We start from the raw sequence: 11,056 nt of genomic DNA on the forward strand, positions 1-11,056 counted from the left end.
ATGACTGAACTAATGTTTTAGCAGCTAAGAACACGCCTCTTCTGAGCTAAGCCATGAGTTGAGATAGTGCCAGTTCTGAAGTGAAAAATTCCACAGTAAAACTCACTACATTTTTAGTTCCTGAGATGGGATTCAGTACACAAGAAAGGTAAGTTACATGGCAGTAGGAAATCAATTTATTTCCCTCCATATCTCTCTGTGCTGCGCTGTGTTGCTATTTCCCTCTGTATCTCTCAGTGCTCTCTCTATCACTCTGGACATTCACTATTTCTGCACCTGCAGTTTGTGAGGGTGGACTGTACAGCAGATGAATTGGTTTGGCACACTCAGTTGCTCCATTTCTTTCTACTGTGTCTCTGCAAACAGAAATCCCAGCTTGCTCTCCTTGCAATAAATGGGTGACCTCTCATTTCAAAAAGAAAGTTGGGCACTGTTGAGCTTTTTGGCACTGGCACTCATCTCATGGTCAAAATCTAGTATAGTCTTGCCTTCAAAAGTATGCTACTGATTAAATTAAGTGAAATTTTAATGTATATACAGCTGTGGGCTCAAATGCGCTCTCAGGTTGCTTGAGAGCAAGTCTGCTGAACACCTGCTGCTTAGGACACCTGCCTACTTCAAGACTGCTTTGCACTTCTATTCTGCTACTGACTTTTAAAGTTCAGGCCTTTTAACCAGGTACTCAAACTTTCACATTCATTTTGGACTACTATCCCTTTCAAATTTATCAACGTGTTTTTACAGTTCTTGTGTTACTGAGCTGGTAAAAAACCCGAATGTTTCCACTGGGAAGTAGAATTGTTCTAACATTGCAGAGTATACCATCAAATTTGGGTTTTGTTTGAGGCCAACAGCCACAGTCTTACTGCTTGCTTGCTTTCTGGAGTTCAACGAGCAACAGTGTCAGCATGAGTGATACTATCTAAGGTAAATAGTATGTGAGGCTTTAGGGCATCCTCTAGTTGTTGCCAAGACACCAGCGCTGGAAAACACAGCTGCCAAGTCAGATGCAGGTTATTTAGGAGTTTGGAAGCAGGAGCCCGTGACAGCAGCAAGATGTAGAAGCTCAGTTTGGGTTCATTTGTACTAAGGGGCAAAAGGGAGAACAGCAGCACCTTGACAGAGCCTTCAGCTGTCTGGGGGAGAGAGGCAGCAATCAAGAATGAGATGGGGAGGGGGAAGGAATTGCTGGGTTTGGAAAGCCTTTTAACCTCTGACTTGAGAGAAGAATGTGTGTCAAATCTAATGAAACAAGGAGACAGCTCTGGAAGGGCCTACTGGTGACACTTTTATAAGACAGCAGACAAAGAAGCTGTCTTTGCTGAATGGAAGCTGACAGTAATTTTTCTTTTCGCAAAAATGGCAGCTTGCTATAGAAGAAAATAAAAATGGTAATGTGTAGTTATATGTACAACAAATCCCACTGACTCCTACACCAGAACACGGGAAAATGGTATTGCTAGTGGCTTTCCATCATTTAATAAGCCTATCTGCACTCCTTACATTTCCTTTTAAATTTGGTTTCCCAGTTTAGTGATCCCTTTTACAGAACTGCTTCCCTATCATGAGCCAGCAAGGGGGAGAAGCTACTGTTACAGAATATACTGCCTGTTTTAAAACAGCTACACATTTTCTTAAAACAGCAATGTGAGTAGGGGCTCCCACTTATAAATGACAGGACATTTTACCTATCCTTCATAAACTGGGCTTGATCTCCTTCTTTTGTCTACAAGTAAATTTGAAACTAAGTCTTACAGTAATTATTTTTGCTGCTCTGTTGGTGTTGTATAGGTGTTGTTTATTTTTTACTGGGCTGCCAAAACTTAGTTGATATTGAACAAAAATTTGCTTATGGTTCAATCTATTGGCGTCAAATCCACGTTGGTGGGAGAGTTGTTTCTCATATACTTAGTCTATTTTGTATTCTGCACATTACTATACAAACAGCACATTAGATTCTTACAAATTTTGCAAAAAATACTGGCTTTTAAAGGCTTAGTGCCTAACAAGTGACAATTTATGTGGGCTTGGAGAAGGCAGATTAAATGTAATGTCACAAATATGGAGAATATTGGGTCAGTGGATTCTTGCATATTTTAGTTGCACAATGGGTAGGTAATATGTTTAGAAAAGATGCTTTCAGCTTGAACTGTTTGAAAAATTCTCTCAAAAAAATTCATCATCAGAAAATACTGTTTTGTAAAACCTGAAACATTTCAGTCCAAACATTTCTCAGTGACTTACTGTCCATGAATCAAAGGCAAGGTCTTAAGGGACTCTGCATTTCTAGCTTTTTGATTTGTCTAGAAATTCTCTGCAGACAACAGAAACATCAGTTTCTCTGAATAGGATTGAGTTCTGAATAGCTTTGTGTTTACCCCAGATTTATTTTTATTAATAAGCTGCACAGTATCAAAGAATAGTAAGAAATTCCCTATGAACTGAAATCTCTTGAGGACTAGTTGCCTTTATCTTTTCTGTTCCATGGAGATCAACTAATACAATCCCTTGCAGAAATTAAGGGGGTGTGAATAATTTTAATTCTGGTTTCCAAGTCTTTAAAGCCTTTTATAGATTAAAAAAAAGTGAGATGAAAAAGTGAGTAAAGGGTATGGTCCTTCATGATACAAACAAAGCACTTCAATTGTAGACATGCTTTAGCCAAATTTAGTTCAAGAAGGATTTTAAAAGAACCTGAGATGGCACTTAGGTTCTTAGAAGGTAAAGTCCCACTCTCTGGGCATTATTTCATCTGACAGAAATAATAACTTATTATACCACAAGTGACATTTGATCTAAAGAATCTGGTGAGACAGTTCAGCCTTCCAGGGAGAGCTTTACACAGAACTGGAATAATGTCTCCAGCTGCTGGATCAGAATAATGCAACTGTCTTAAAGTTTGAGGCCTTGGTATTCTCTGTCCTTTCTGCTGTGGATACTCTACTGTAGAGACATCATAAGGTTTCTCTTCCTGAAAGTGTGTGACACAACTGGAGAAGCTGCTTTTATTAAGAAACAGGAGGAATTAATATTAATTTGGGTACTGGGGCTGTCTCACTGCCTTGATCACAGTTTCTGAGTTGTATTAGAGAGAGTTTAACCAAGGCCAAGCAAGAGGAGCCAAGTATTATTGATACAGGAATGAAAACAAATGAGAATTTAGCTGAGGTATCCACATTCTCACAAGCAGAAATTGGAGAGGAACCATAAGGCAATAACGTGTGGCTCACACGCAAGTCTTCTGGTAATAAACTTAATTGGCTTTTTTTCCCTTATAAGAGCAAGCTGCAATATTAGTAGGGTTCATCAGATGCTGCTGATGTTGACTGACAGAAATATTTTCCTGAATGCATATTTAGATCCTGGGGTAAATATTTAATTGTTGCATATTATACATTTTTATTACTGCTAGTGTCTTTGCTAGAAAACATGCTCTGATTTAGAATCATATAATCTGTTTTGGAAGGTACCACAGAGGACTTTAGTCTACCCTTATGCTCAAGCAGATCTAATAGAACCAAGTTGTGCAGGCACTTCTCTGGAAACCTCTAAGAAAGAAAATCTCACAACCTGCTCTGTAATTTGACCACTCTCACGATTAAAGTAAATAAACCAACATTTTCTTGGGTCTAATTGCAGTTTTCTAGTTGGAATTTCCAGCTTGTGACTCTTACCCCTTGTCCTGTTGCTGTGCACCTCCAAGAAAACTCCGACTCCCTTTTCCCTGTGCAGTGCCATATAAGGAACCCCTTTCAGCCAGTCCCTGATAAACACAGGCACTACGAGTCGCTAAGAGAGATATCTCTGTCTTACACATTAACAGCTGCTCCTTGGTTGCTTGAAAATTAGATGCTAGTGTTGCTTACATCCAGTTTTGCTTCCTGACTTAATCCTGGCTCCAGCTGCTTTTCTTGATCCTCAGTTTCTGTTTCGATGCCTGTCGCTGAACAGCTGCCCTGGTTCATATGATGGCTCCAGGTCTTGGGTGATGCTGCTCTTCTCATGTGTATGGCAAGCAAATATAATATTGAAAAACAAATGAACAAACCACTACAAACCAAAAACTTCAGAGTGAAATGTAATGCTTACAATATTCAAAAGCCAGTCAAACCAGTAAGTACCGCCATCAATGTCTGAAGAGTCCAAACACCCTAATTTAATCTTAATCTGTAGATGCAGTAGAGTTTTTGATTAATCTTGCTTCTGTAACAAGGAGTTTTCCAGCTAAATACATAGTACTCTCACCATAAATGTATTTTGCATTTCTGTAAAACTTTTGTTTTCTTATGGGCAAGGCATGGGTCATGTTAAGAGACAAACTAAACAAGAAGGCTGGCAATGGAAGTAAAGGAGTGCTGTGTGTTGACACTTCAGGCTGTGATGTCTTTCTGAGTTTCTTCAGTGTTAAGAACTGTTATGGTTTTGCCTGGGTAAAGTTCCAATGACTGAATTATTTAAAAGAGAAGGAGACTGGCATCTGGACTGAGGGCCTAAGAATGTAGCTTGTAAATAAGAATCCATTCCCTGAATTTCCCCTGTTGGTATTTTTCCTTCCATGTCATTGTTTGCTAGCATTTGGTTCCACTGAAAGTTTTAGAAAGCTATTCTTACAAGGTTTGTTAGTGGCAAAAGTGTACCTGGAAAACCTATTTCTGACTTTTGACAACCTGTCTTTCCAAAAGTATTCAAGCTTCAGAAAGAATTGTCCTTCGAGATAAAACAGTAACAAAAAAAGCAAAGCAAGAGACCTTGCTCCACACAGGATAAAGAAAGGAAAGAGAACTTTTCAAGAATACCAGTCAGTTTGCTCCTAAATCTCTTTGTTACAGTGATTTGTGCTCCTGAATCCAAAGTTCTGAAGATCTCTAACTTCCATTATATACATCATTTGACATGTTGCTAACAGCAGAAGAAAATGAAAGGGAAAATCTTGTTATGGGAAATGAGTGTCTAGCTGCTAAGGCAAATAAAAGTAAGTGTGGATTTGGCTTTTACTGGATAGTAGACCACCTATTCCCATTGGGGACTGAGATCTTGTTACACATACTTAACTATTCTTTCCAGTTCTTAATTACCTTTAATCTTTTTAGCATAAATTAGCTCTGTGGCCATTGTGTCTTTATAAACATTTGCTGCCACTTCTAATTGTAAAGGTTAGGAAATCTCCCCAGAGGTAAGTTATGCTTTCTACTGCATTGATCAAAGTTATTGATCAAATGATTCACCATGATTTCTTTGTTCAATCAGTTCCTGATTTACAATCATAGAGAAGAAAGTTCTTGTCTGACATAGCATTTAGTGCTGTGCCCTACCTGTTCATTTAAGCTGATGTTGTAGATGGGCAGTAACAGTTAAAAAGACAGCTGGAATGGTTTTTATTCCCCTGTGGGAACAAAGATATTTTCCTTTTCTGCAGCCAGTTTGAAACAGACAAAAGAGAGTGAAAAATCAGTTCTCTTTCCTACCATCTCAGGCATTAGTATTGATACCAATTTGGGATTAAAAGAACCTAATTTTTCTGCAATTTGATGAACAATAGTTTAAACAAAAGGCAATCATTATCACTCTTCGATATTTCTTCATTGCCATACTGCTGGTTACACGGGGTAGATTTGACATGCTGTTTACAATCTGCTATTGATGATTGCACTGACACTAACATAGAGAAAGCTGCTATTTAGGGAAAATTAAAATTTTTTTGAGTTTGTAAAAAGAATCTCATAATCTATGAATACTTTGTGAAGATACCTTCCTCTCACTCAAAAAATTGTCTCGACACAGTTCTTAATTCTGTGTCTTGAAAGAGAGAAATATAGAAACATACATTTCTAGCTGACCTCTGTTGCAACTTTTCTGTATTCAATACCCCAAAAAAGTTTCTTTTCAACAGTGTATCTCATTATTAACTAACTAGCTCATAGCAAAACTGAGCTATGAAAATAATGACAAACTTAGACATTGGAAGGAATAAGGTCGACCAAAGCAATATTGTTACTCTTCTGGGCTGTGCAGATTCTTCTCATTCAATCAGGCAGCATTCCAGTTAGGAACTCCACATTTTTCTGTCTCAGAGGACCTCATTCTAGTACATCTTAGAAGATCCACTCTTATTCTCACTGCAGTTTTCTTGTCCATTACTTCTTCATTTGTCCTTTGAAAGATTTCACAGAAGGAAGTAGTTTTGATTGACAGTTGGAAAACACTCCATGAGTTTTTACTGATACTGGAGCTCAATAAAAATACCCTTCCACACATTCACAATGTGAGTTGAACCAGGGCAGGTTTAGATTGTATATGGTGGAAAATTTTGTCAGGGCTGTCAAACATTGGAAAGGCTGCCCAGGGCAGTGGTGGAGTCACCATCTCTGGAGGGATTTAAAACACACGTGGATGTGGCTCTTGGGGACAGGGTTTAGTGATGGGCTTGGCAGCGCTGGGTTAATTGCTCGACTCAGTGATTTTTAAAGGTCATTTACAACGTAAATGATCCTGTGATTCTATGAACATCAGACTCCAAACCAGCTCTGGAAAGTACAAGGGAGGAAACACATAGAGGCTTCACTTGCTGGGAAGTCATTCTCTGGAGCTCCCCCTCTGGCCTCTGTCAAAGGAAGGAAGGGCTAGGAAGATGGATCTTTGACAGATTCAGTTCAATCACCTTGTGGTTTTGCATTTCTTAGGATCCAGGCAGTGCTCAAGAAATAGAAATGTATTTCTAATGATGAAATACTAATTAATTGGTTGAAATATCAGAAGCGTATTCACCATTCAAACATATTTAATCACTGCAAGTGCTTGAGTTTTGAATTTAATAATGTAATATTGGTTAGGTACTTCAAATACTCCTTTTTCATTGCTGCTTCTGGTGCCTACAGTGGCCCAAACTACTTGCAATTCACCAGTGGTGTCTGAAAAAAAGGTTTTATCAGAATTCTGCCAGAACTTCCTAATTAGGTGTAATTAAAATGTTCCACAGTGATAGCTAAGTTAAAAAATCTTCTTTTGTAAGCAACAGAACTAATGAAGGTTAGTTTTCTGAAGATTCCTTACATGCCTGTGGAAGCAGCTTCACGTCTTCATAAATTCCCCCATTAAATTCATGTGTTTTCCACCCTGTTTCCATTGTCTTTATGCTTCCCCATTATATTCTCCAGGACATGCCCTGAAGCTTCTGTGATACTCTGCTCCTTTTCGTGTCCCACATGGTTCTCAGGGCAGGAGGCAGCTGCCCTTGGCCAGGGCTGTGTGTGCACTCACAGGCCAGCCAGCAAATCAAATGAAACAGCTCATCTCAAGCTGCACTTTCCTGCACATTCCTTCCCTTTATCCATCTGGAGATCCTCATAAAACTCAAAAAACCCCCATCCCCAAACCAAAAACCAACACCACCCCCTCACCCCGAAAAACAGTCTCAAATCTCTAACCCACCAAAATTCCTTCTGCCTTTGAGAGCTCTTTCAAAGTTTGTGATTTGGCCAGTAAATTAAGAATGTGTGAAAGTGTGAAAGATGAACAGATGATGTGATTGTATAAGTCTACTTTCATTAAGAAAACAGGGTTAAAATTCTGGTAGAGCCTTGCTGGTAGCTGACATGCTGTCTGGATCTGCTCTGGCACAGTCTGCTGTGGTTTAACAGATGATGTATCTTCCATGCCTCTGGCTCTGATGCAGCCTGTCAGAATCCTTTTGGGGACAACAAGGAAAAGTATTGAATTTTTTTTTTTTTTTAATTTTTAAACAGTAGCACAACAATTTCCAAAATTCTGTTTGAAACCTCTATGCTCCAGCATATATTTCTTGGAATTTTGCTTTCTGTAAATATTTGTACGTTGTTCACAGAAAACAAAGTGGGATACAAATGTAAGAGTAGCACAGTTTATAATTTTGAGAAAACAGTAATTAAAAAAAGGCTGTGTTGGGTTTAAGGTTCTCTAAAGTAGTTTCTCTGAAATTTCAAAAGAGCAATAACAAAATAATCATTTTAGAGGGCCAAGAACTTCTGGTAAAATTTTTTTCTAAGTGTTTCATAGTGAGAAAACTGCATGTATTTAAGAGGAAGCTATATATACACCTGATTTTTTGTTTTTGAAGACTTCAGTTTGCTTAGCAGCATTTTTTTTTTAAGTTTTTGTTGTTGCCTCACTTTTAGGGATTACCTAGATTCAATCTCATATAACTCAAGCAGCAATCTTTTTCATAAGTAGTCTTGGAATGACATCTGTGAGCCTTCATTTAACTACAGGATCAGGGGCCACCTTTACACCCCGAGTCTTTTAGGCCTTCCCAGTGCAGATACACCTATTTCATCTTTGTGGTGTGATTAAGAGAAATGCCAATAGAATGCACCATCTTTACTCCCTGCACTCTTATCCAAATAACCATCCAGTTTCATGCTTATATCTGAAAGTTTATAGCATCTAAAAGTAAGTGAAAACAGTCATTCTGTTGTTTGTAATTGAAGAGACAGTTGTGACCTAATTATTATTACACACATACACCCTGCTACCTAGCCAGTGGTTACTTCATATAGGTCACCCTTACTCACCCTATCTCACCCTACAGGAGTTGTCTTAAGAAAAATAATCCTAAATCTGATGTCTATGAATCATATCTTACATAATTTGTGATATGTATAGAGCCCCTCTGCCATTTCTTTGGTTGAAAATTCCATATCTCAGCATCTTAATTTAAGGCGGGTTGCAAAGAGAGAGCAAGAAAAAAATCCTGCACACAGCTAAAAATGTTTTTATCTCCCCATAGCTTTATTTTTATTAGTTTTGTTTTTATCTTTTCTCCCTGTGTTTCCATATATCAGTGGCAGTGCTGAATACTAACGATAAATAATGTAGGCTCAGCCACCACAACACGTCCTGAACTGTATTCTCTGTGTGCACACACAGGAGGCCAAGGTGCTTTTTCCTAATTATTTGCTGGTGTGTTGTTCTTCCCCTGGCTATAAAGGTTAAGTCAGTTTTTCTGACTCCTTGTAGCTGCTTTTCAGTCAGCTATGCTGGATGGGAGGGAAAAAAAAGTGGAGGTTAAATTGTGTGAGAGTGGAATTTCTGTGTTAACATGTTTAAATCATAGCTCCAGTCTGATGATAATTTGAATGTATCATATTAATAGAACAGAGTTAATTTAAAGGGGGTCCATTTAACACATCTGAAGTTACCCTGTTAACTTCATAAAACAAAATATATTTTTTTCTTTCTTTTCCATTGTAACTTTTATTGCTTTCAAAAGTCTTTGTAGGTGGTACCTGTGAATCACCAACAGATGATTCCCCATCAATGGATTACTTTTTCTTCTGAGAAAACTGTAATTTCAGCACATGAGGGAAAGGAAGAAATTCTCCAGTCTTACCCCCATGGCTAATACTGGCATCTTCTGTATTTTTGCACAAGGAATTTTCTTTGCTTTTTCAAGGCGCAAATGAATGAAATGATTCATTCACTGACCAGGTCACGAAATTGGGCTCAGTTGAGCAGATAATGCTAATAACTGCATTAAACTTTGCAACTGAAAGCAGAGTTTAGCCTAGGGTTTGCAGAGCACTTAAAGGCACGCAGTGAACTGCATGTGTGTGCCTTCGATTATCTCTGAGTTACAGAGGCTTTGAGTGGTGCAGGGACATTACAATTGCTTCTCCTGGAGAGATTTGGATAATGCTTTCCATTTAGCCAGAACTGCGGGAAGTACTGAAAAATAGCTGAACAAGTGTGGGTAGCATTTTTATTTCCATGTTGAAGTTCCGATTGTATTGATTAGGCTCTGATACAATAACACAGTTCCTCAGGACATGATTACATTTCATTCCCTCTCAGTACCCCCCACCCTCCCCGAGTTTTGTGGTGCATGTAGCAATAGATTTCTTGGATTGCAGGGTGGGGGGGGGAAATATCACATAATAGTTGAGCCGTCTAAAGGGTGTGTGAATTCAACTGCTGGCTGCAGGTGGATGAAGTGAAATGCCAGGATACTTTGGGAGCAGCACGTCCCCAAACAGCAAGACCACCTCCCAAAGTATAAAGAAATAGTAGTGATGGTAGAGAAGTTCGGTGCCAAGTACTCTTTAGAAAGCAACCACGGGTTTCTGTTTGGCTTAGAAAACACATCTCATGAGCTACAGTTATGAAATAAAAAGGGAATTCCATATCAAAGTGAATCTGCATCGTCGGGATCAAAACAATTTGAACTAAATGCCTATATATTTTTTCAGGAATATTCTCTGAAGTTCGTGTGTTAAATTTAAGTCTCAATTGAAGCAGCAAACTGGACCCAGCATTTTCAAACTCCAGCTGTAGGGATATTACAGATAATGTGTAAGAAAATGTGTCTGGACTTTTAGTGAAGGATCATTGCAACAAGCAGGGAGGAGTGTATTTGAGATAGGATAAGGAGGAGAAGGCAGAGGGCTGTAGAATGATACATTCAAAAGAGTTAAACTCCTCTACCACCCCTTTGGCTAGAAATTCAGTTTAAAATTCAGTACGCTTACATTTGATGATGCCTGCCTTTGATGCTTAAATTAGGGATGGGTGGCATACATGACTGTGCCTTTAATTTGGATGAAGATTCATGCTTTTGAAGAGAATATCCTCATTATCTCTGGTGCTTTTGTTTCAGAGCATGCCAGCTGCTTTGCTATCAGATAAAACTAAATTAGAAGATGTACTCACAGCGTTCACCTGAAGTGCCCCAGTCATTAATGAGCACTTAGGCTATAAATATTCCAAAGTAAAATCCCTAAAACACATATAAGTCTGGATACTGCATTCTCAGCACCAACATCTTACCTTCTGCATTGATCTGCACTGATGTTCATTAACTGGTGTTGGAGACTTGGCAAGGAATTCGGTGTTTGTGTGTGCCAGCATGTGAGTGTGTGACATGAGAGAAATGGATCTCTTTTTCTCCCAAGAGTATTTCCTTTCAGAGATTTTAAGTCCTTTTCAGACATGAAAAATACATACACCCCCATGAAAGAAAAAAAATGGGGTTTTATGGAAGCATTTGGAAAATAGAAACATTTCTTGCCTTTTGATCAGTTAATAT

This window comes from Empidonax traillii, unplaced genomic scaffold (assembly GCF_003031625.1).
Source record: "Empidonax traillii isolate 1590-97213 ecotype Southwest subspecies unplaced genomic scaffold, ASM303162v1 scaffold143:size1492093, whole genome shotgun sequence".
Lineage (NCBI taxonomy): Eukaryota > Metazoa > Chordata > Aves > Passeriformes > Tyrannidae > Empidonax > Empidonax traillii.